The sequence below is a fragment of the Ictidomys tridecemlineatus genome, chromosome 10 (assembly GCF_052094955.1).
Source record: "Ictidomys tridecemlineatus isolate mIctTri1 chromosome 10, mIctTri1.hap1, whole genome shotgun sequence".
NCBI lineage: Eukaryota > Metazoa > Chordata > Mammalia > Rodentia > Sciuridae > Ictidomys > Ictidomys tridecemlineatus.
In genome coordinates this window covers 111,770,348-111,798,320 of record NC_135486.1, presented here as the reverse complement: position 1 = coordinate 111,798,320, position 27,973 = coordinate 111,770,348, and the positions used below count along the sequence as shown (strand labels likewise).

Here is a 27,973-nt window from a genome sequence, read left to right as displayed (position 1 = left end):
AGTAGCATTGTATATGTGTCTATAATCTTTCAGAGTATTATGGAAAACCTTTATAAATCCCATTTAAGGTAGACATATGAAGTTAAGTGATACTCTAAAAATATTAAGATAAATATATAAAGACCTTTTCTATCATTATTTTTATTGATAATACATATGTAAATCATGACAGCAAAGACTATTTAGGGAGTATAAAAGTAGAATGTGTTGATTAATATTAGAAACCTGTGAAGTAAAACATGTTTTGAAAGAAAGAGTTGATGATTAAAAATATTGTCCTCAGATCTTTTGAGTTACTGAGTCAGTGTTTAAGGGCAATATGAAGAGGTGAGGGTGCAGAGGTTGGTGGATAGAATCACCAAAAAACTACAGAGACTGAGTCATTATATCTGGCACACAGATGGTCACCTCCTTTCCATCACACAACACATAATAGTGTGTACAGACACTGAACAAGCCCAGCAAAGGTCCAGCATCCCTAGTAACTCAAGTGCAGCATCCACCCATAAATCCATCTTCAATTCCATTTTTTCTTCACAGAGAAAATTAATATGTCTTTTGTTCTGAGATACATCTTTTTTGAGGAATAGAGTAGAGAAATTTAGGGAGATTTAGACTCTACTTTCCAGGCTCATCTCTTGACACAACCTTTAGAACAATGGGTTTTTCTGGTTGAGGAAATGGTGTCTTGCTTAATTTCAGAGGTATCTGCAATCATTAAGCAAATATATTTAGATGTAGTAAGTGAAGCCTGAACAACAGAAAGAATTTGAAAAAGTACATTTCAGACAATAAAGCTATACAAACATATAAAACTCAGCCTCATGTGTCTGGGATTCCTTATATTTGTTCTATAAGCTTTGCCAAGATTGTAGAATAAAAGCATATATACATCTGACCATTCAAAGAAGTATTTCAGGAGCATCTATTCTCTACCATCGCTGAGATAAAATAATGTTGGCTTGTGTTCTTTTTAATTTAAATTTTAGGAAAACAGCTGATGATGAGCCTGAGTTGTAGAACACTTGCTCAGCATGTGTGATGCCCTTGGTTCCCTAACAACACAAACAAAAAATATTCAGCAAAATAGATGCATTTAAATAATTTAAACTATATTTTTGGTATTATTTCAAACTCTTTTTTGTAAAAGTAAATAAAGTGAACTTCATGGATGTTTGCTCAGGTTGCTTCATGGATGGTTTACATAGGTAACCCTGATCAGGTTTTATAATTTGAACTCTATGAGCAGTCCTTCCCTTCTGAGAGTCCAGGCATGCCTCTTGATAGAAACCATGAAGTTTAAAGATGGAAAAGACCTTCAGGGAACAACATGCTTTCTCCCCCTAAAGTTTTTCTTCCTCTTTGAAGTGCAAATGGGGAACATTTGAGTCCTACATAGTTTTGAGTATCCCTTTAGTCTCATTCTCATGGAGGAATTTCTTTAGTGTTGGGGGCACCTCCAACAGAGTAATCTTCTACACTCAAGAGAGAGAAGGGAAGACAATTGTCATGGAGATTGAGAAGTTCCAATCTGGGAAATACTAGGAGCTTGCAGAAAGTATCTGCCCCATCTCAGATGTACTAGAGACCTACTTTCTCTGAGATTTAAGTTCCTTCCTGCTTAGAGGGTAGCTACCTGACTTCCCTGACTTCTCAAATAAAATGGTCACCACTTCTGTCTCCTCCTTTCCCATATGGAACATGAACAAATGGGAAAGAAATTGCATAATAAATGATCAGTCTCTAGAAATAAGCCATATAGAACTTTGCTTTTTGTGACTCAATGAACAGTGTATTCTTCACAGGAGAGATTCCACATAGTTCTATAAATGTAACACATTACTATTCTTAAATTTCAAATAGTTTACAAATATTTTCTGCATAGAGAAAACCACAAACATTAGATTAGGTTGACATTAGTTATGAGAGGTATAGAGATAGAAAGAGATAGAGATGAGACAGACAGAGAGAGAGAGAGAGAGAGAGAGAGAGAGAGAGAGAGAGAGAGAGAGAGAGAAAGAGAGAGAAAGAGAGAGAGAGAGAGAGAGAGAGAGAGGGGGGGGTAATTTGTTAAATTTTAAAATTAAACGAATCAAAAAATTGACAGCCAAGTAAGTACTCTAAATCAGTGATAAGTCTCTCCTTAAATATTTCTTGAATCCATCTATGAACAAGTTTTCCTCTAAGTCACCATTGAGATTTCATGAAGGGCAAAATTGAGGTGATGTGGTTAAGTGGTATGATGTAGTTAATATACAGAAAAAATGGGCCTCCAAATGAAATGCTTTGGGGACAAAATATTAACTTAGATGATCATAAAAGTGTGGGGTAATCAATATCAAAAGAGAGGAATGAATGAGTCTTGCATTAGATGGGAGGACTCTTTTGAAGAGTTTGGGGCTGAACTAGAAGTTGAAAGATGAGAATAGAATGAGGAAAATGGAAAACTAAGATTCAAAGAGTTACTATTGAAATGTAAAAGTATTTTTTCTCCAAGAGGACTCCAGGAAGGTTGGATCAATTAGGAAAACACTGAACTGAATAAATTTTTCCTATCTTTAAGAAATAATTGATGTCAAAGTTTCTCAATGTTGTCTGAGCATGAGACAAACAGGGAGATTTTAGAGTCAAACTCTAGGCAAGTGATTTTAGAATTTTTGAGATGACCCAAATATCTTGTATTTTTAAAATCCTATGTTGATTTCAATGTTCAGACAATAGTTGAGAAAAACTGTCACAAAATTTTCATAAGTTTAGTTGAGGAAAACAGCACTTGACATCATCAAAACCTGATTTTCACAGTTCAGGATTGACTATGGAAAGCAGCCTCATCCTCATTTGAAATAAAATCAAGTTTATACTTTTGTAAAGTTCAAAAACACTGCATATAAACATGTCAACCTAATCTCAATGGATTCTCCCTTATCTTTTATACCCTGTTTTTTATAAATCCACAGATATAGAGCTTCAAAACTGAAGAAGCCTAGCTTCCTCCAAATGTCTCAAAATAGATTATTTATTTGAATGGGCAGACACTTTTCTTTAAATAGGCTTCTCAACTAAAAGAAACTATCCACAAGAACTTACTTTTTCATAAAGTGTCCTGACCTGTGTTTCCTTGAAAGGATAGAAAGAGAAGTTTTGCAGTAATCTGATGAGAGCAATTTTCATGTTCCTGAGAGCAAACCTCATGCCAATGCAGTTTTGGGGTCCATTTCCAAAGGGCACGTATACGTAAGGATTGATGCTGTCCTTGTTCTTCTTACTGAACCTGATTCCACAATAGTAGATGAAAACAAGTTATTATAAATGTATAAAAGCTACATAATTGGGGTTGTCTCCTAAATATTCATAAGCAGCAAAACACAGGATTCTTTTGTAGAATGGTCATTGAAATCCTGTTGTGACTTTGCTTATAAGAATTGAAACCTACAGAACTTTTTCATTCTCCTTACACTAGAGGAGCTCTCAATCTTGTTAAGATGTAATGAATGCTATTTAAAAGAAAATATGTCTTTAAATATTGAAATTATATTCAGAATCGTGATCCATATACACTCTGAAAAAATTAGAAAATGAGCTTATAAATAAAGAAAAGTATGTTTCTGCCTCAACTCCCACACTTGCATTTCATATTTTTATTGATGAAGGAGGAGAAAATGCTCCCACTATAATTACCTCTCTTCTCTTCTCTTCTTTTCTCTTCTCTATACTTCTTTTTTCCCTCAATTTTCTTGTCTTACTTCCTTCTTTTCTCCCTTCCATTTTCTAATTCCTCTCTTCCTCTACCTCCTCCTCATTCTTCTTTTTTCTCTTTCTTCTTCTATCTCTGCCTCTCCTCCCATAGAATATCTTATCACTGTCTTCTTATTCTGTCTCATCAGGTTACAAATAATTCCTTGTATGTTGAACCCATGTTTTATTCAAATTGAGTCCTAGTTATTTGATTGCTTTAAGGATAAAGTGTTGATTTGGAGAAAGTGATAATGACATTGTGATTCTTTTTAAAAGTATTCTTATATATTTGAGAGCATTTTGGCAAATTTACAGGTTATTGTGATTCAAAGTAACATGGAATATATTGGAGGGTGAAGTGGTGTGTGGAGGGTCTGATGATGTTGGTGGATGGTTGTTTGGGCAGATGATGAGCAGATTCAAAAGCATTAAAGCATTTTTCCAGACTACTGTCTGTAGATTATTCTTGTGTGTATGTCAAATGTCCTCCATACAATACATCTTTGTAATTTTTCTCATCCTGGTCTAGTCCTGGATGCACATCAAGCACTTAGTATCTCATCAGGTCTCAGTGAATCAAAGAGATGTGTAATCTCTGATTTTGTATCTGTGAAGTATCAAAAGTTGCAAGTGCTGAAATTGGAGGAAACTGGCACTGAGGAACTCATAATCAACAAGACAAGGTCACTCTAATCAAGAAGTGTAAAGGTAGGGGCCAAGAGAAGTCTTGATCCCATGCCACCTGACCCACCAGACACTACCCTGAAAACTTTTTTTTATTTTGCTTTTCAGTACAACAACAGGAAAACAATAAATCTTTCCAGAGTGCAAACTGTGAGGTTGGATCCAAATATTCAGAAAACCAAGGTCAAGACATATCAAAGGATGAATATCTCAGGTGTCTTTGTGCCAGATTACTTGGCTTTGAAAGAGTCATCAACTGTGGAGAGTAGGAGGAAGCTGGCCCAGAACACTCCAGAGAGAAGACTCAGAAGCTCTGAGCTCTCTCCATCCTCAGTGAGACTGCTTGAACCATCTGGGGTGGGGGGGGGAATTCTCAGGCCTTAACTTGTATTTAAAAATTGTGCTGGAGGTACCAGGAACCAATGTTTACTCAAATGGAAGACAGAAGTGCTGACTAAAGGCAGTAGAAAATTCAAGAAGCTAAAGTGAACAGGACAAAAACCCTAAAATGATTAAAAAATGTAAGCACCGAAAATAAGAGAGTGGTCAAATGGCAGAAAAGTTTATAGATTACTGTTAAATAAAATAAATAAGAGTTCAACACCAAATATAATGTGATAGCATTTCAGGCCTTCAAAGCTACACATTTACATAAAAATGTCCATACTGACATTTATCACATTAATAATTGATAGGGCTTATCTTAATGTTCTATGGCCTTAAAAGGCTATAGTCACTTATTTTTTCTAATGCTTGTTTTCTAAGGTTCAAAGAGTTACCACTTTGTAAAAGACTTCTTAAAATTTTCTTAAAACAAGAAAATTTTAAAATCACATGTATGCCATCTGCACTAAAAGACCTAATAATATGTGTGAAACAGCCTCTTAAGGGTGGATTTCCTTTCTCAGGAGCCCTGTACCTTTTAGGGTAGAACTTTTCAGGTTCTGGCCAGTATGTGGAGTTTTGATGAAGACTATATGTTGGTATAGCGACACTTGTTCCTTTTGGAATGAGCACCCCATTGAATTCAACATCTTTTTTACAGACTCTCACAATTCTCTCAATATTTGGATATAATCTGAGAGTTTCATCACCACCATGTCCAGATACTTCATCTAAAATAGTACATTGTATGTAACAGGTGCCTGGCAAGAAAGAGATTTTTGTAAATTAACATTTGGAAATGACTTAAAACTCTGTTGACACAGTACACTGATGTTTTCAGAGCTCCTCAAATAACTCATATTGGTAAAATACCATAGCATTTACAAAGCATTTACTAACCATCATGATTTTAGAACTGCTCAATGGCACACTGAGATGCCCAGAGATTTTACTTCTCCTCTCCCCTCCAGTTGCCATTCACTCACCTTATTGGGCAAAGTCTCATCAATCTCCTGCTGAAGCTTTTTTTGAACATCAGGGTGGGTTGCTAGTACATACATAATAAATAAAAGATTGGTGCTAATGGTGTCATAGCCAGCCAAAATAAAGATAACAGACTGGAATGCAATCTCCATATCAGATAGACCTAAAAGGAGAGAAAAGATAATTTAGTCTAAGCAGGTCTGTGCACACTTTATCATTTACATGAAGATAAATCAGAATGGTAATCCAAAATCCCATGAGGAAAAACTGGAAGAGCAATTCATAATGTTCCTCATTTGGCCACCCCTACCACCCACACAAATGGGTGATTTCAAGGGACAGTATGGATGTCAAAGAAACACAGTATTTTTCAAATGTGCCTTGCATATCGTGAAAGTTATTTAGGTATGAATAGTGGGTAGCACGCTTCCCCTGGAAAAAAAATAAACTTACTCTATCTAGAATGTATGTTGACAAACCTTAAAATCATTTGCAATACTGGAATCTTCAGAACTATACTAAGCCACAGAAAAATTTTTCTACACCGATTGTGGTCCATGGACCAGCAGCATCAACAGCTTCAAGGAGCTTATTAAAAACAGAGTTTCAAGCTTCACTCTAGAGCTACCAATTTAAAATCTGAACTTTCATGGGATGTGGTAAACTCTGTTCACAAACTAGCCTAAGAATCATCAGGTAATAGAAGAGCTGGGGCACCAGTCTTCAAAATGGATGATCTCAGGGTGTGCAGAAACTATACAGAGAAAAAAAAAAGAGTAATGATTAATCGGAGTCTAATGAGTGGTATTGAAATCACACAAGAAATAATGTGTTGATACAGGGCGTCAGGCAGAAACCAAAGGACAATGGAGTTCAGTTAGTGGAATTAACATTGCTTATTCATCTTGGGTTGAATGTCATCTTTCCTAGAACATGTCCCCTCTATTTGCTCAAATTCATAATCATCAAACAGCCTTTGTGACAAAAGGTGTTGTTTCTCTTGACTTTTCTCCTGAAAAGTGACATTCACGTATTCATCTCATTGATTGGAGAAATGATTAGGATTTGTTGTTACTCAAATACCCGAAGAAACATGGTATACATTCCTACCATGTAATTCATAACAAAAATTAATGCAAAATGAGTGTGAGAAAGATCTACATGTAATTCTAGCTTACACAAGCTTTCTATGATGCTATTCTGGGAAAACTCAAACAATGTATTCCCCACTACTGGTATAAACCCAATAATACTGAAATGAAATTGGATTATAAACTTAAGTTACAACTGTTCAGTACAATCTGGTAGCTACTAATAATATGTGTTTATCTAAATTTAAATTTTAATGTATTAAATCTAAATAACAATAGAAAGTACACTTCTTCAGTAACATTACCTACATGTCAAATGCTCGTAGTCACGTATCTAGTGTTTACTGTATGAACAATACGTATATTGAGTACTTGCTTCACCACAGAAATTTGTAGTGGAATCAGGGGGAGGAGTACTGTTTAAATCATGTGTATGGACTCACATAGAAATATTTATATTGCCCAGTCTGTACAAATAAATTTTATTTTCATATATCTGTTCAGACAAAGGATCTAGAAGGAACTACAGTAGTAATGGTCACATTACACTTCCAGATTTTGCTTTCTAATACTGTCTCTCACTTAAAGGAGCCAGGGATTCTGGAAAAATGGGTGGTTCCAGGCCTGATCAGAGGAAATAAACAAGGAACCTAGAGTTTCTTGCACCATAAAGCAAGAATGTTCTCTCAAAACAATATGAGAAAGCATATGCAATACTGTGTATCTTTATATAATGTGGATATATATCATTATATAGGTATCAAAACTGATAGAATGTACAAACTCAAGAACCCACATGTTAACCTATGAACTTAGAGGTAGGGTGACTTTTCTGGGATGGTTCATTGATTATGGCAAATATACCATTTTGGTGAGGGGTGTTTTTAATGGGGGCAACATATGAATTTAGAGAAAAAAAAATTGATATGGCAATCTCTATGCCTTCTACTAAGTTTTGTTATGAAACTAAAACTGCTATAAAATATAGTAATTTAACAATCAAAATATAAGATGAGAAAGAGGAGAGGGAGGAAGAACAGAATGAGGAGGGAGAAGTTGTTAAGACTTAAGTCCAAGAGAATTTGACCATCAAAATAAAAGATGATAGCAAGAGAATAAATTCATAGTATATAACATCATACTGACATAAATAAGAATGGAAGTTCTTACAATCTAATACAAACTCATGTATGTACAGTAGAAGATAGAATGATAAAGACAGCAGTTTGTAAACATAATAATACAAATTCTTTCTATCAAAAATCATAAATGTATGATAAAACTAGTTTGTGAAAGTATGTTGAGGAACACGATGCTTACACAGTGTAAGAGGTTTTTCCAAAACATTCATATGAATTACATGGGAAAAAGTTAATCTTAATATCAGATGAAGCTAGTGAACACATTTTCACCCAGTACTGCTAGTGACCCTCACCACTATTGGGACACTGCACCTCCTGATTGGATGTACAAATGCAAATATCCAGGCAGAGGTTCTGATTCAGCCCATCTGAATGGGGCTGCGAATTAGCATTAGTTCTGATGTCGATGGTAAAAAGACAACTGACTAAATTCATGACTGAAATGCTTTCTCCTAGTTTCCCTTCAATTTTTGAGACTTGTTGTACCTGTATGATTCTAGACAGTACATGTGGGTACCATTTGCAATATCCAAATTGTATCTTCCTGCAATTTGGTGGAAATCTCTTTTCTCTAGAAAACATGTGTATTTTCAGGATAATTTACTTACTCTGAATTTCCCTGACAGTAGTCCATGAAACATTCTTGGTTACCTTTGTAGGACTCCTTGTCTTGGGAATTCTGGGAATCAATCATTAACTAGAGAAAATCAATATGGTGCTGGAAGCAGAAATGGAAATGGAAATGACTAAATCAGTCATAAATCAGAAGTAAATCTGGAATGTAACATTTCATGTCCCTTCTTAGAATATGACTTCTTTAAGTCAAGAAGTCTGGCTAAGGTTGCACAACCCACCAGTAAACAAAACATGCATGTATAAACCATGGAGAACTGGATATTTTCCTGAGAGAAATCCAGCTATGGTGTCCAACATCTGTTGCTCTTTGCTCTCCCTAATGCTGGGTTTGTCTTCTTTTTCTGTCACATCTACTTGCCCAGGAAGTGGTCCTGGACTTCAATTCTTTTCGTTTGCCTTAATTCTTATTCAATGGCCACATTGAATATACTTGGTAGTTTCAAAGATGATTACTAGCTTTTGTTTGTGTATCATCAAATTCTTCACCCATTAGGTACATGATTCAATCTTCAGTCACACTTGAGAATGGCTGTCCTGCCTCCCTGAACTGGAGACATTCTTGTGCTGACCTCCAGGCAAAGCAGAATGAAAAGCTGGATTAGCATATCACCTTGATGGTCACTGAAGAGCACGGCCTGATTGTGGACAGGAAAGGACTCACATTTAACATACGCATACTTCACCAGCTGCCCAATAGGACCTTCCTTTGAAAAATGTGCCAACTAATATGTAATTGGCTTGGAATTGTAATGATTGTTCACCAATCTAAGTCTTGGGGAATACTTTTTTATCAGTGTAATCATTTTGAAATAGAATTTTTATTTTGACAGTTTACTGAATGGGAGGGAAATGATAAAGTTTTTATTTGAATGCTATTTCTTTCAAGACATAACATCATGTCTATTATTGTATCAAACATTGTCAATCTTATTCATTATTAGTTTGCCTTTTTAAAATTTGATCTTCATTCTATCCAAAATGTAGAATTTCTCCAAATTTTAAAGTATTCCATGAACTTTAAAAAATGTACAGAGAGGGGCTGGGAATGAAGCTCAGTGATAACAGTATTTGCCTAGCATATATGAGGCCTTGGGCTCAATCCCCAGCACCACTTACAAAATTACATATATACTTATATGTGCACAAGTCAGATGTACACAGCAAATAAATGATCAGAAAGAGAACATTGTCATGTCACCACCACCAGGGTTTACCTTTTCTTTATCTTCTAGGTGTTTTTGTTTCATCTGCATTACAGCATTTTTAAAGAAATCCAGAACACTTTTTGAAAACCTGTAGACATTTAATGCTTGAAACACTGGTCTAAGAAATGAAAATAGCACTATAAAGAAAGTGAAAGAAAAAATAAAGAGAAACCTTGATGAAAAGGCAACATCCCAGAAGCATTGATCATTTTCTAAAAAATACAGAAGAGAAAAATCATCAGTTTTCTCAACCAGCAGTTATTCCCTCTGTGGCCGGTACTTGGTGTCTGGTTCACGTCTGAGCAAGGGTACTTCATACATGGGGTGGCAGCCACCATAGCAGTGGATCAGTGGCCCCATCAATGCCATTGGACTGAGCAAAGGAAGAGGATTAATTTCCCTGGCCCCTTACACTTTTGTGTATTGGGATAGGGTCTCTGGGTAAACCAGTCCATAGTCTGTGCTGTAATTTATTATGCATTAAAAGAGAAGTAGATACGATAGATGCAATTTGGCTTATGTTCCTCAGCTGTCAAGAAATGAAACCAGAAATCAATAATAGATGGAAAATCAGGAAACTCAGACAAAAGTGCAAATTAACCGTAAAACTTCCAGATACAGCTGTCAAGCATCAATGATGGTATCCAGAGGCAATTAGAAGTTGTTTTTAGGTGAATTAAGGTAAAGACATGTTATATCACACTTAGGTGAAGCTGCAAAAGCAGCCCTCATAAACATATAGCTATATATTTTTTATTATAAAAAAGAGTTCTCAACTCAATAGTCTAAGTTAAATCATAAAATGGCAAAAAGAGCAAATTAAACAAAAAGCAAGCATAAGAAAGAAAATCATAACAACCCAAGTTGAAACAAATGTAATAGAAAAAAATAAAATTGATGAAAACAAAAGGTGTCTATAAGTCTCCTCACCCCTTTGAAAATATCATAAAAAATCACCAAACAATTAGCCAGATTGACCAAGAAATACAAAGGGATAAGAGTTTCATATGATGATATTTCCACTCAATATGTACTAGAAGGGGGCATCTGGATCCTAAGGTATGTCTACTTTTATTCATTTTGGGGATTTTACACTCTTTTCCAGAATGGTGTAAATTTCCACCTACTATATGTAAGAGAACTTTTTCTCCACATCTAGCCAGCATTTGTTATTTTTTCATTCATTCTCTATTTTTTTTTTTTGATAATGGTCATTCTAACCAGGGTGAGATGATGTTGTATTGTAGTTTTGATTTGCATTTCTCTGACACCAAGTGATTTTGAACAGTTTTTCATGTATTTTTAAGTCATTTGTGTTTTTTCTTTTGAGAAATTACTATTTAGTGTGTTTGCCTACTTTTAAACTGGATTACATGGGAGTTTTGGTTGTTAGGTTTTTAAAACTTTGTTATATTATGTATAATTTATAAATGTAATACTCTATAGATATATAAAACCTATTTTATATTAATATATTTTTATCTAAATGATTGGAACATCTGTACATCCAGATTTATTCCTATATTATTCTGAAAATCTGAGTTGTGAATTAAATCAAGGTATCCATCAATGAATAGATAAAGAAAGTGATATATATATATATACAATATATGTGTATATAAATATATATATATTTATTATATTATAATATAAAATTTATGTATGTATAATATATTATACTAAAATATATACATTCATATACATATGTGCCCAATGGAACATTCATTCATAAAGAAGAATAAAATCCTGTATTTTGTAGCAAAAAGTAGATGGAATTAGAGGACATTCAGCTTATGAACTGAACTAGATACATCAATAAAAGAATCACATGTTCTTTCTCATATGTGGAAGGGAAAATATTTGACCTGAATATATAACAGTGATTATTAAAGGTTGGGAAGCGTTATAGCAGAAGGTATATAAAGAAAGGCTGTATTTCATTTTTGTATGCTATGTACATGTGTTGAGATATTACACAGAGCCCCATTTATTTGCATAGCACATACATGTTAATTAAAAAATAAAATAAATATTAAAAAAGAAATGAATAAAATTAATAGCATAAGAAATGAAAGGAGAAATTATTACTAACATTGGAGAAAGATTCTGAGAGAATTCTAACAATTTGATTGTTCACATATCTTAATGCACAAAATCCTTAAAGACATAAACTATAGAAATTGAGAAATAAATATGCAAACTGAATAAACTTGTAAAATGTAACATGATTGTGTTAGTAATAGAAATTATTCATAGTAGATTCTATGAAATAAAGAACTAATATCAATTATTCACAAACACTTCCAAAATTAAAAAAGCATTTCTGAATATATACTAAAAGGCCAGTATTACCCTATTGCTAACACCAAGCAAAGACAACACAGGAAAAGATTGTGTAATACATCAAATCCATGAAATAAAATGTAAACATAAGAGGATTGTTTCAATTGATGCAGAAAAGAAAAACATTTGATAAAAACCAAAACCAACCCTCCTCATGGAAAAATAATCCTCAAAACCATTCTTATGTGATAAAACACTCAGCAAATTAGGATTAGCATGAAATTTTGTAAACCTGACAAAGGATATCTATGAAAACTTTTACCTTAATAATTTAATAGTTTTACCCAAAATCAAGAACATGACAAGAATTTCTCTCTCATCACTTCTCTTGGAGTATTGTAAGTAATAACAAGTTCACCAGCATTTCATGATGTAAGATCAGTACACAAAAATAAACTGCATTTCTATACACTGTAACAAACAGCCCAAAAGAAAAACTAAGAAGTGAAAAAAATAATTTTTTTTACAATGTCATTAAAAAGAATAAAATACTTAGGAATCAATTTAACGAAAGTGCAAAACAAGCACACTAGTACAAAATACTGTTGAAATAAAAGTAAGAGGGACAATAGGACACCCATAGCGCAAGAGTTAATAACTAGAATCAACAAATAGGACTTACTTAAACTAAAAAGTTTTTTTCTCAGCAAAAGAAACAATAAGAGAGAAAAACAGGGAGCCTATATCCTGGGAAAAAATCTTTACTCCACACACTTCAGATAGAGCCCTAATATCCAGAGTATACAAAGAACTCAAAAAATTATACAATAAGATAACAAATAACCCAACCTATAAATGGGCCAAGGACCTGAACAGACACTTCTCAGAGGAGGACATACAATCAATCAATAAGTACATGAAAAAATGCTCACCATCGCTAGCAGTCAGAGAAATGCAAATCAAAACTACCCTAAGACACCATCTCACTCCAGTAATATTGGCAGGCATTAGGAAGTCAAATAACAACAAGTGCTGGAGAGGATGCGGGGAAAAGGGCACACTTGTTCATTGTTGGTGGGACTGCAAATGGTGCAGCAAATTTAGAAAGCAGTATGGAGATTTCTTGGAAAGCTGGGAATGGAACCACCATTTGACCCAGCTATTTCCCTTCTGGATCTATTCCCTAAAGACCTAATAAGAGCATGCTACAGGGACACTGCTACATCGATGTTCATAGCAGCACAATTCACCATAGCAAGATTGTGGAACCAACCTAGATGCCCTTCATTAGATGAATGGATAAAAATAATGTGGCATTTATACACAATGGAGTATTACTCTGCATTAAAAAAATGACAAAATCATAGAATTTGGAGGGAAATGGATGGCTTTAGAGCAGATTATGCTAAGTGAAGCTAGTAAATCTTTAAAAAACAAATGCCAAATGACTCCTTTGATATAGGGGAGTAACCAAGGACAGGGTAGGGATGAAGAGCTTGAGAAGAAGATTAACATTAAACAGGGATGAGAGGTGGGAGGGAAATGGAGTGAGAAGGGAAATCGCATGGAAAAGGAAGGTGATCCTCAGGGTTATACAAAATTACATATAAGAGGAAAGGAGGGGTAAGACAAGATAATACAAGTGGAAGAAATGATTTACAGTAGAGGGAGTAGAGAGAGAAAAGGGGAGGGGAGGGGAAGGGAGGGGAGGGGGGATAGTAGAGAATAGGACAGACAGCAGAATACATCAGACACTAGAAAGGCAATATGTAAATCTATGGAAGGGTAACTGATGTGATACAGCAATCTGTATACGGGGTAAAATTGGGAGTTAAAAACCCACTTGAATCAAACTGTGAAATATGATGTATTAAGAACTATGTGATGTTTTGAACGACCAACAATAAAAAAAAAGTAAGAGAGATATAAATGACTAGAAAAAACATCTCAGGTTTTTGGATCAGAAAAACTAATATTGTTCAAATGGCAATAGTATTGAAATTGATTTGCAGATCCTAATGAATTTGAAACAGAATCTTAGCTGGATTCTTTGAGGAATAGACAAGTTGATTTAAAATTCACATAGAATTCAAAAGGACACAGAATAGCTAAAATGATGTTGAAAAATGAGATTAAAGTTGTAGGACTCACATTTTTTGATTTCAAAACCTACTCCAAAGCAAAAATAAAATGTGGTCCTGGAAGATGGGTAAACATAGATAAATGGAATAGGATTTAGAGTCCAGAAATTAACCCACGTGTCTATGGCCCATGGAATTTTGAGAAAGGTGCCATGGCCACTGAATGGGGCAGACACTCTTCAAAAAATTGTGCTGGAACAACTGGATAGCCACATGCAAAAGAAAAACATGTTGACCTCAACTGGCCCTGTATGTAAAACTTAAATTAAAATGGTTGGGCAACCTAAATATAAGAGCTAAACTACAATTTTTATTAGTAGACCATAGAAAGTGTCTAAGTCCATATGGTCTCAATGAATTCTGAGATTTGATACTTAAAACACAAATAATAAACGGAAATGATATAAATCATACATCATTTAAATGTAAGTTTCCAAGACCTCTTCAGTTTTTAACATTTATATAAATGGCCTCAAATTTCTTGCATCTACTGTCAATTGCTCTCTTTTGAGATCACTACAGCTTTGAGATTAATACATTTTAAGATTTAAAAATTCTGCTCATTTATTCATGACAGAAATATACTGCAAAAAACTAAAAACTTTGTACTTCAAAGACACTATCAAGAAAGTAAAAAGATATCTATAGAACAGGACAAACACGTTACAAATCATAATCTGGTAGGGAACTGTGTAAAGAATATATGAAGAAGTATTTTTTCAATTAAATTATTTAAAAATTCTTTTTTCTTTTATTTTTAATTTCTTCCAATTAGTTATACATGACAGTAGAATGAATTTTGACACATTGTACACAAATGGAGCACAAGATATTTTTTCCTCTGGTCCATGGTACAGACTCAAACCAGTAAAATTCTTAAGCCTCAAAACAAAAAACAAATGCTTCAGGTAATTGTGGGCAAAAGATATGGATAGACATTTTTTGAAATAGTGAATAATCTTTTATATGTATAGATGAATACATTATAGTTCATCTCCACATGATGTACCTCAACTAGCCTGGCATCCTAATTAGAATAAGGTATACTTTATGTTTTTATAAATATGTCATGGATATCTAAAAATAACAAATAAAAAAGTGATTAACATTGCTTGTTATCAGTAAACAACAGGAAATTGCAAATCAAAACCACAAAAGATGCCATCTCACATCCACTACAATTTCTAAAATAAGAGATGGAAACAGAAAGTGTTAGAAAATAAGTGAAGTAATTGGAGCCTTCACACATTTTTGGTAAGAATATTAAATGGTACAGCTATTATGGAAAACACTGACAGAAGTACTTTGTAAGGCAGAAATTTCACTCCTGAGTATACACTCAGATGAAATTGAAAATTAGAGTTCACAAACAAGTTTCACATTAATGTTCATAACAGCATCATTCACAATTGCCAAAAGGTGTAAATAACACAAATGTCCATCAACTGATGAAAGGATAACTAAATTGTGGTATGTCTATACAACGGAATATCATTTGGCTATAAACATGAAGAACTGATATATATTTCACTTGAAAACAAAATGCTAAATGATACATTTTGCATCACAAGACCACATATTACATATCTCCATTTTTATAATGTATACATTATATGCAAAGCTACAGAAACAGAAAATAGAGTAGTGTTTGTTTCAGGTAAAAAATTTTGGAAGCTGACAGTTAAAAGATAATGAGTTTTCTGAGTTTTGACAATGGGGAGGGCTTCATGTATCATTTAACATGCTAAAAATATGAAATTTTAAATTGTATGGAATCATTTAGTATGTAAAAATATATTAATGAAGTTGTTATTTTAAAAGAAAAAAAATGATAATCCACATACTAATTATATGAAAAAATGGATGAAGGAATTCTGAACCAATGATGCACTTGGCTTATTTCACAAATGGATTGTTGAGGGAATTGATATTAACTCCAAAGGATATGCTAATGATCACATCCATGCTATAGCTCCCCAAAATTTTGAGTAGAGAAAGAAATCTAAAATTTTAATCTGTACTGCTTTACTCCTTACTACACATGCTGAAAGAAGTGGAACAGGAGGTCCTCACACTTTCAGACATATCTGTGGATCAAATGACTAGTCCATGCTCCTATCAAATGCCATGAGGCAGCTGCTCCAGTGCCAGGGGACTTAGGGACACTAGGGTGAGTTAGATCAAGGAGTTCAGTAACAGAGAGACAGACACCCATAATCAGACAAATTACATCAGTGAGTGGAGTGTAGATGATAAAAGTGATTAAGTTCAGAGCTTGAGCAGGACCAGGGTGTTATAATTGATCCCTGCTAAGGGATCCAAGAAAGGTGACCTTGACCTAGGTCCTGCCTAAGCACAGTCTGTGCCCAGAGATGACTCTTCTCTAGTACATTACATAACAGCAACACTCTGTTCTGAGAGGCAGAAACATTGTCCTCACTTCTCTGCACTCACTGCTACTTCTCCTGAGAGGTCCTGCACTCCAGGACCCAAGGTGGCCCCTATGGCAGAATCTTGCAAAAGGGAATGAGTAAGAATATTTTTACATAAAATATTGAAAATATCCTCAAAATGTACTTGGATGTGCTCACAACTTTGTGAACATATTCTCTCAGATTTTCCAAGGCAGTATCAGAGGTTGTGCAGGGGTCAAAATAACCCATTTTATACAACAAATGATATAGTAGTTGTAATCCATATCCTTTCAGGACCCTATTTCTGTTGAGATTGGAGGAAGAAATGGTGAGAATATTTCATATTTTGTATTTTGGTGATATTCTCAGTGCAACCATGAAGAGATTTGTTGTTCCATAGCCTGCATTGTATCTTCTATCTCTGCTCAATAGGTACCAGAAACTTCCCCAAACCAACATTCCCTAGGCTCTACCCTCAACTTCTAAGTGATCACATTCTTCATTGTAAAACATGTTTTGACTTACAGAATATCCACATTGATGATGAAGCAGATAAACTAATTCTGTTTTCTGTACACAGATGTCCCAGCTGCCCCACCTTCACTTTGGAGCCTCTCCTCTTTGGGTGGCCCATTATGGTTGTGACATCACACACTTGCTTTTGTCTGGTCAGGGAATAGCTCAACAGTGGTAATTTCCATTCCCTGACAGACTGCTGGAAAGTATTAAAACAGCTCAGAGCCCCAGAGTTAGCCTGCTATTTACCTCTTCACAGTGACAGGCTCATCTTTCTTCACTTCCTGGCTCAAGTACTTCACCAATGCGTCTCATATTGTTTAATGATGGGGAACATCTAAGCACAAACACAACTCCACCCACAGTTAGAAGAGAATCGCGTGCACGAGGCAGTAGTTTTCCCAGGATTATAAAGTATGAGATATTTATAATGAATCAAATAATATCTCTTCTAGGACATAAAGACGAATGTCATTTGAAATTTTTCATTAGTTCTTTTTATTTATCCATAACAATAAGTTTTATTTTGACATAATTACAGAATTATGGAAAATAATTTTGCACTTCTCTGATTGCTTTACATGTTGAACATTTTTTCATATATTCATTGATCATTTGTATTTCTTCTTTTGAGAAGGGTCTGCTCCGTTCTTTTGCCCATTTATTGATTGGGTTATTTGATTTTTTTTTGGTGTTAAACTCATTCAGTTCTTTGTATATTGTAAATATTATCACCATAAATGAACCGCAGGGGGAAAAGATTTTATCCACTTCTGAAGGTTCTCTCTTCATGCTCTCAATTGTTTCTTCTGATGTGAAAGGATATTAGATTAGAGAAAAATAGAAAACAATTAAATTATTGTTGTCTGTTAAATTAAATTATTAAGTTCTTAAAAGTGATTAAGGTGCAAGAGACAGTATCAGTGGGGACTCAGCCCTGTGTGCTCTTTCCACTCAACAACATGGCCTTTATGGGCCACACCATTTAGGCAGGATAATGTGGCCACCTCTGCAGTTTTGAAGACTTAATGAGAGAAGATGAAGAGGGAGTAAGAGGCAAAGCCTTCTCTCACTTGTTTATAGCACACAAGAACTATAATAATACCTCTGGAGCTGCTTTCACCAAGCATTATTAAGAAAATGCCTGCTGAAATTAGCTGATTTCACCCTAGCAGATTATGAAGTACAGAAGTTCATGGGAACACAGTGGTTTAAAATGTACTGGCCATCCATTCTTCAAAGTCAGTAGAATGAGGTAGGTAGAAAAATCCCTGTGTACCCTTCTATTGAAAACTCCTAATTGACAGCAAAAAAAAAAACAAATGAAATTCCCGAGACTTTACACTTGCAGAGAAAGTTAAAATAAAAGAAAGCAGAGGTCAAATTATTTTCCAATCTGTTCATCTCTCTCTCAGCTTTTCTTTCAAATGTACATAATAACCCCCAAATTTATATAAAGTTCGCTTTTATTCAATGTGGCAATCTTGAAAGGAGATTAAGCCATGCATGGTGCACATTTTAGGAAGGTCTGACTTAATGCTTTCTGTGCAGTATTAAAGGCTCCTAATAAAGAAAAAAAATGGAAAAGGGGGTAGAGGCTGGGCACTGGAGAGAAGGTGAGTCCAAGAGTGTTTGTGTCATCAGAGACTGAGAAAAGTCAGAAGTATAACATTCTTGGCCATGAACCTTGACACCTGGTGAAATATGGGACTCTTGGCAGGAGGAGGAACCTCTAAAAGCTTTATGATAATTAATTCCCAGTAATAGCTCTGGGCTGGCATTGTCCTCTTGCCCTGAAGTGCCTCATCCAACACGTCAACCCAAGGGAAGTTTCCAAAATACTCACCCCCACATTTTCCCATACTTTTCATGACATTGGGGATCATATTGCCAAAAACCCTGAGAGGAGAAACAAGAGAATTTATATTGTTATTTTGATAATATTCAACCATGCTTCTAATTGAGGAACAAATGATTCCAATACCTTGAACATCAATATGGAATTCTCAGGTGTTCATTGGGTCTCTGAATTGTAGAAATAGAATTTAATTAAGTAGCCTCAGGGACTGGGTATGTGGCTCAAGCAGTAATGTGCTCACCTGGCATGCTGGGAACTGGGTTCAATCCTCAGCACCACATAAAAATAAAATAAAAAGACTTTGTGTCAACTAAAAACAAAAAAAAATATTAAAAAATTCTCTCTCTCTCTCTCTCTCTCTCTCTCTCTCTCTCTCTCTCTCTCTCTAAAAAAAAAAGAAGCCTCAGACTTTGGGAAACATAATTTAAGCAGAGAGCAGCATATCCTCTGACCATCTGGATTAGAGCTCATAAATTTCTATCCAGTATTCAGGCCATGAGGCAAATACCTAACCAGGTTAATCACAAATGCAAGCCACAAATTCACATTTATTTTGAAACACTCCATTCAATTGACTTAAATTTTAATAATTTTTTAAGTCATCCAATTTCTGTTCATTTTATATCACTAAATCTGACCTTGTTGAAAAACAATACTCATCTTGTGGTTAATTATGTGAAGTCCATAGACAGGAGCTGTCTTATCTCTTTTGTGTTTTCTCCCTTCTAAGACTTACAGACAGGGTGTTATTTTTGAAGGATAATTTAAAAAATGCAGAATGCTTTTGTTTCATCTCTCAAATCCTCTACATGTACCTTTAGTAGTAAAACTTGGGCAGTGCCATGGAAATAACCATAGATTTAGACATTAAGAATTTATGTATGTGCAAATTATCAAACTATGAATACTTGCATTGTTCAATAAATTGTAGTTTCAAATATATCCATGAGCACTTTTTTAAATAAAGCTACTCATGAGATCTAGTTATGAATAGGAATGTTTGAATGTGCTTGACATCTTCTCTTTCACAGATTTTTGCTCAAATGTGCAAAGGCAAATTAAACATCTCTTTATGATATGTACAAGTCTGAACAACATCATGAGCATCAAATGCAGGTGAATTAGGGACCTGAGTATTTCCACTGAGGCTCTTGAAGAGTTGACAATGGAGCCCCAAGGAAAACCTGACCATGCTAAGGGTGGAGCTTGCATACTGTTTCAAAAAGGATGAGAGCTTGGAACTTCGTCCCAAAGAAGTGCATTTTTACCAATGACATTAAACTGGCATTTTCTTTGCCAAAGAAAAAGAAGAAACTTAACCATACTCACCTTACAGAAGCATTCTAATGAAATGCAGAGGTGTTGGCCCAGGAATTCCCATCTTCTCACATAGCACAGGTGAATAGGTTTTATATTTATAAAATTAGAGAGAAAGCCAGGTCACCATGACTGTCATTCTATAAATAAGGGCCTGACAAGACTCTGACTCAGAAACTGGATCAGACAATGTGAGAGGTAACATGTAGGTGATATATAACAACAAAAATTCCAACACCACATTCGCTCCTTCCCAACTCCATTTAGAGAGCCCCCCCTTACCTCAAAGGCACAATAATGAGCTAAGATAAGTTGAGACTTCATGCCCCAATTCTTGGGTTCATACTCAATACACATTTCCAGACTTGAGTGCTCCTGTAAGGTCCAGCCTGGCATTCTGCCAGGGCACTTCATTTGCATGTCTCTTTGGTATGTTGACCCTTTACTTAATGTAGTATTTTCAATCTAAAAAGGGTATGTGTGTTATTTTTTTTTCTTTTCTGTGTTTTCTTTTTATTTTTTACTAGTTGTTCAAAACATTACAAAGTTCTTGACATATCATATTTCATACATTTTATTCAAGCAGATTATGACTCCCATTTTTACCCTATATACATATTGCAGATTCACATCAGTTACCCATCCACTTTTTTACCTACTGCCATACTAGTGTGTGTTGTATTCTGCTGCCTTTCCTATCCTATACTATCCCCCCTTCCCTACTCTTCCCTCCCCTTCCCTTTTCTCCGTTTCCTTCTTCTCTCCCTACCCCATCTACTTTAATTCATTTCTCTCTGTTGTTTTTTTCCCCTTTCCCTTCACTTTCTCTTATATGTAATTTTGTATAACAATGAGGGTCTCCTTCATTTACCATGCAATTTCCCTCCTCTTTATCTTTCCCTCTCCCCTCTCATCCCTGTTTAGTGGTGATCTTCTTCTCATGCTCTTCCTCTCTATTCTGTTCTTAGTAGCTTTTATTATATAAATGAAGACATTTGGAATTTATTTTTAAGGAATTGGCTAGCTTCACTTAGCATAATCTGCTCTAGTACCATCCATTTCCCTGAAAATTCCATGATTTTGTCATTTTTAGTGTAGAGTAATACTCCATTGTGTATAAATGCCACATTTTTTTATCCATTCGTCTATTGAAGGGCATCTAGGTTGGTTAAACAGTCTAGCTATTGTGAATTGTGCTGCTATGAACATTATTGTAGCAGTGTCCCTATAGTATGCACTTATAAGGTCTTTAGAGAATAGTCCAAGCAGGGGAATAGCTGGGTCAAATGGGGTTCCATTCCCAGCTTTCCAAGGAATCTCCATACTGCTTTCCAAATTGGCCACACCAATTTGCAGTTCCACCAGCCAAGCACAAGTATACCCTTTTTTCCACATCCTCGTCAGTACTTGTTGCTGTTTGACTTCATAAGGGCTGCCAATCTTACTGGAGTGAGATGGTATGTTAGCATGGTTTTGATTTGCATTTCTCTGACTGCTAGAGATGGTGAGCATATTTTCATGTACTTGTTGATTGATTCTATGTCCTCCTCTAAGAAGTGTCTGCTCAGGTCATTGGCCCATTTGTTGATTGGGTTATTTGTTATCTTATTGTATAATTTTTTTTATTTCTTTTTATACTCTGGATATTAGGGCTCTATCTGAAGTGTGAAGAGTAAAAATTTGTTCCCAGGATGTAGGCTCCTTATTTACCTCTCTTATTGTTTTTCTTGCTGAGAAAAACAATAGTTTTTAGTTTAAGTAAGTCCCATTTGTTGATTCTTGTTATTAACTCTTGTGCTATGGGTGTCCTATAAAGAAATTTGGAGCCCGACTCCACAATATGTAGATCAGAGCCAACTTTTTCTTCTATAAGATACAGAGTCTCTGATTTGATATCAAACTCCTTGATCCATTTTGAGTTAACTTTTGTGCTTTTTGAGATAAGGGGATTCAGTTTAATTTTGTTGCATGTGGATTTCCAGTTTTCCCAGCACCATTTGTTGAAGATGCTATCCTTCCTCCATTGCATGCTTTTAGCTCCTTTATCAAATATAAGATAGTTGTAACTTTGTGGATTAGTCTCTGTGTCCTCTATTCTGTACCATTGGTCCACCTGCCTATTTTGGTACCAGTACCATGTTGTTTTTGTTACTATTGCTCTGTAGTATACTTTGAAATCTGGTATCGCTATACTGCCTAATTCACACTTCCTGCTTTTGTTATTCTGGGTCTTTTATTTTTCCATATGAATTTCATGATTGCTTTATCTATTTCTACAAGAAATGTCATTGGGATTTTGATTGGCATTGCATTAAAGCTATAGAGAACTTTCGGTAATATGGCCATTTTGATGATGTTAGTTCTGCCTATCCATGAACAGGTTACATTTTTCCATCTTCTAAGATCTTCTTCTATTTCTCTCTTTAGGATTCTGTAGTTTTCATTATATAAATCTTTCACCTCTTTTGTTAGGTTGATTCCCAAGTATTTTTTTTTTTTTAGGATATTGTGATTGGGGTGGTTGTCCTCATTTCCATTTCAGAAGATTTGTTGCTGATATACAGGGATGACTTTGATTTATGCGTGTTGATTTTATATCCTGCCACTCTGCTGAATTCATTTATGAGCTCTAGTAGTTTCTTTGTAGACCCTTTTGGGTCTGTTAAGTAAAAAATTATATCATCTGCAAATAGTGATAATTTAAGTTCTTCTTTTCCTATTTTTATGCCTTTAATTTCTTTTGTCTGTCTAATTGCTCTAGATAGTATTTTGAGAACTAAATTGAATAGAAATGGTGAGAGAGGGCATCCCTGTATTGTTTCAGATTTTAGAGGAAATGCCTTTAGTTTTTCTCCATTTAGAATAATGCTAGCCTGAGGCTTAGCATATATAGCTTTTACAGTGTTGAAGCAAGTTCCTGCTATCCCTAGTATTTCTTGTGTTTTGAACATAAAAGGATATGTACTTTGCCAAATACTTTTTCTGTGTCTAATGTTAGGGGGAAATGAAGGAAGGAGTTCTTAAAGAGAAAGAGGGAGAGAGAGATAGGTAGAATAGTGGACAGTGGAAAGAACAATAAAACTTGAAAAGGGAAAAGAAAGAAGGAAGGAAAAAAACTAATAAAGTAGAAAATTTAAAAAAAAAATGAAGTCTTAGAGATCCATTTTCTTCTCCTCCATTAGGCAGAGCTGTGCCCTCCGAGCCGAGCTTCTGCCCTCTATGTGCTTGCAGCAATCCCTCTAAGGTGGGTCCTGAGCGTCTCTCAATCCTATTAGTCCAGAGCCATTTCTCTTCTCTGGCTCCTCCCCCGCTTCCTCCTGCCAGCCAGCTAGACCCCCGCTCACTGGAGGGGTCCTTCAAGAATCTGGTTACACTTGCAGGTAAATCAAAGAGAAATCAGAATTCATGAAAGAGAAAATGAGTAAGGAGAAGATGAGCATCATGGGGTCATGTTGAAAAGAACTCCAAAGCCTGCAAACTCTCCCCTCCACATAGGACAGTGAGCTTCTAACTTGCTTGATGGGACTGTAGGCTGGTCTTATCCAGGAATGCCCTGCTCACCACAAGGCAGAGCCTTGTAAACTCGGTCTTTTAATATTTATTTATTGATTTTGGTACTCAGGCTTTTTACTTTTTATTTTGAATCCGGTTCTTGCAAAGTTGGTTAGGATCTCACTAAGTTGCTAAGGCTGGCTTTAGACTTGTGATCCTCCTGCCTCAGCCTCCTGAGTCACTTGGATTAAAGGATTGTACCATAATGCCCAACACATTTCTCTTTTACTAAAATCCCTCCAAATGCTACCAACACCCACAGGATAAAACCGAATTGCCTTCAGCAACAGCTGATTCTTCTTCACTAAGACATGGTGGCCTCTTCAGTCTTGTCTCACTGTATATCTCCATAAGATGTTTTAAGGGATTGTTATCATATATCACATCCCAAGCTCCCTAATGTGACATATTCTTGTTTTCTTTTGTCTGTACAGGCTAGTCTTCTTCTGGAGTGACCCAACCTGTTTTTCATTTAGTGAATTTCTATTCAACTTTCAGCAGTCACACAGGGCATCATATACCCCAACTAATCCCTTCCACTGATTCATCAGAGAGCTGGTGAAGAGCTCCACTTCTTCCCTCTCATAATTCCTACAAATAAACACCCAGTGGCTGTCCAAACAGGATTCCCATTGAAATTGATGTGCATGGGAGGCTTAAAAAATAGATACCATAATCAAACAACATGGAATAGAATTTGCCTCACTTCAGACCCTAATAATTTCTCTCTCCCTTCCATGCTCCCTCCCTCTGTTACCTTTCTCTATTCTACTAGTCTTACTTCTATTTATTTATACTTTTTGAAAATTAGTGCTTTATTGTTATAATGAGATTACAATAAATCGTGGAATCAAACTCAATATAGCAATTGAAACTTTTATTCACCAGCTGGTGGGCCAAGAGAAGGCCAAGAGAAGTCTGCACTTCTTGACCCACTCCAGGGGTTGGAGCACACCATTTATAGTTTAAAACCACCAGTCACTACATTAAACATAAGTGGCTCTTACTATGATTCAAAACATACACACAAATCATAAGCTCTAAAATTATAAGCAGACAGGGGAAATGGATCCAAACAATCCTAAATGAGTACAATTGAAAGAGTGGTTACTAACATCTAGGCAATAATTTCATGTGGTTAGGGTACATTGCCAAAAAAAATGGGAACCAAAAAGAGAATGATTTTACATTGTATAAGAAGAAGAGCAACATTTGCATCACTAAGCAGGGTGTGCTAAGCAGGATCAGGATGGCAGTGACAGGGTTTTCTCCTGGGAAAAGCATTTATTATACAAAATGGAGTCTCAGAGTAAAATGGAGTTTGTTTGGTTAAGGCACATATATCCTGGCTCATAACATTTCCCATTTTCCCCTTTTGAATGAGGTAGGGGGTTGTAGTGGGGATATATATATATATAAACTTGATTCAAAAATATGTTGTTTTAGTAGTTCTGGCCTTAAAACACAGTCTGAGCAAGAGAAAAAAAAAGATAATTGACTTTTTCTTTCTCTTTTTTTCTTTCTTTTTCCTTTTTTTAATCTTTAGAGGGTGGTTGGGGTCTCTTAATCTGTCCATTTTTTTGCAGGAGATATTTTTGTTGTCTTTACTCAGGTGAGATAAATCTACCCTGTGAGTTAATTTACCCTCATGGCCATTAGGGTAGTCAGGATGAATGAATAAGGTCCCATCCAACTAGATGTTAATCCTTTGTAAAACCATTTGACATAGACAAAGTCATAGTCTTTGTTTTCTTTAATAATGAAATTAACAAGACTAAAAATATGCTTAGTTTGTTTAATAGCTATCTTGAATTTTGGCTATCTTATACATTATGTTCCTCTTTTAGATCATCTTTCAAACAAATATCACTCTTCTAAACATAACTTTAAATGAGCTGAAGTTCAGACCATTTTGGAGCCATTCTAACATGTAGTAGGTGGAAGGCAGAGTATTATCTCAGGTAAGGTGGGACTTGACAAATTTTAGGTAAAGTGTTTTAGGTCTGAGGCTTATTTTGCCTCTTTCTTAAATGTCATTTTATAAAGTTTGCATATATTATTTCTTGCGTCTATATGAACTTTAGTTAACACAATATAACATTACATTTAAAACATGGATCAGAGAAAGGCTAAGGGGGCTGTTAGCTTTCCTTTTGTGTAGGTAAGTGGCAAAATGTTTTATGTTTTACAATATCACCTTTAAACAGATCAGGCTCTCCTTATTATTTTTATAAGTGCACTAATATTTCAAAAGTAATGTGAAGAGTAACAAAAGATATATATATATCTTGTTGACAACAGGTTACTTTATCCAGTTATAAAACATTAAATGACATGAATAAATATCAACCCAATTTGTTATTTCTATACACATCTAAGACTTTTGTTACAGATACATTTAGCTTGGAGAGCATCAACATGGCAAAGTGCTCTCTTAGATTTAAATTTTTACTAATTTTAACTTTTACAGTACAATTTAGAATCCAGAATATAGTAACAATAATCATAGATTTGCATGGGTTTATAATAATCAAAGCATATCCTTAAATTTCTTATACATTTAGTAAACAGTGTTAATAATCAGAAACTGTCTTGGTGAAAGATGTAAGAGAGATTTCCTGGGACAACATATGGAGGAAGTAGAGCAGATTGACTTGGCCCCACACATGAAGGAGGTGGACCAGACAGATCTCAGCCCCATGAGCAGAGAAAGAGCAGACTGACCCCAGCCAGACACACGGAGGAGGAGAAAACTGACCCCAGCCCAATGTGGGGAGGAGGAGAAAGAGGAGACTGACTTCAGCAAGAACATGGAGGAGGAGAAAGAGATCTAACACAGCTGCGTGTTTTTGAAAGAGGAGACCAACCATGCACATGTGGAGGAAAAGACCAAACCATATCTACAAATGCATGGGTCTTCTGGCTCGCTTTTATCTAGAGACAACAGCCAAGACCTGGAAGACTATCACCAAGGTCCTAGCCTGGTTACACCAGAGGTATCCTCGGTAGCTTACGTCTTTTGATATCTCTTTCACTCTCCCTATGACCTAATACCTCTATATTCTCACTTCTACCACACATATTCCACATCCTATACCCTCCCCTTTGTTCATCATTCAAAACTGTAGATCCTTATGCAAACCTACTATTTTAATATGGATACTAATTGAATGCATTATTTCTCTTTATTGTGACAAAACTGTAATTGTCTAAATAGGAGTTATATAGTTTAAGGCTGCATATTGTTTGCTTTGGATGCTATAAATATTAATATTCTCTTTAATGTTGAAATATTGGTAACCTGCAGGGATATTACAAGATTATAGAGTAGAAATTGTAATACCTCAGATCTGTACTGCTATAGAGGAAGACCATAAACAATATGAAAAAACAAGAGAAGAAAGTGACCCCAAACAAACCAAGACAGTACAATAATAGAATACATTGACATTACAGTAGAAGAAATGTCAGAGAAGAATGTCAAAACATACATAATTAAAGTGATCTTCAAGGCACAGAATAATGTAAGACAGCAAATACAGGAGACAATAGATCACTCCAAAAAAGAAATAAGAGAAAAAATACAGGTAGCACAAGATTACTTCAAGAAACACTTAGAGATTCTGGGAAAAACTCCCAAACAAACAGAATCCTCAAAATGAAGGAATCAATAAACCAAATTATAAATTCAATAGAAAGCATTACCAACAGACTAGACAACTTGGAAAACAGAACCTCAGGTTATGAAGATGAAACATATAATCTTGAAGATAGAGTTGACTCTGCAGAGAAGATAGACAGAAACCATAAATAGAACATTGCAGATTTATGAGATAACATGAAAAGACCAAATTTAAGAGTTATAAGAATAAATGAAGGAACAGAGATACAAACCAAAGGAATGCACAATAATTTAATGATACAATATCAGAAAATTTACCAAACCTAAAGAATGGAATGGAAAATCAAATACAAGAGGCTAACAGGACCCCAGATGTACAAAATTACAGCAGGCCCATACCAGGATACAC

General features: G+C 35.2%; 1 protein-coding gene and 1 pseudogene across 4 annotated transcripts in view; one reads left to right on the top strand and one right to left on the bottom strand.

Annotated features, from left to right (window-relative positions):
• The window catches only part of LOC144367644 (cytochrome P450 3A4-like), a 165,318-nt gene that overhangs the window by 46,589 nt on the left and 90,756 nt on the right, over positions 1-27,973 (top strand). The gene's annotated exons all lie outside the window — the stretch shown is intronic.
• LOC144364805 (cytochrome P450 3A12-like) overlaps positions 601-27,973 on the bottom strand; it is a 39,080-nt pseudogene continuing 11,707 nt past the window's right edge.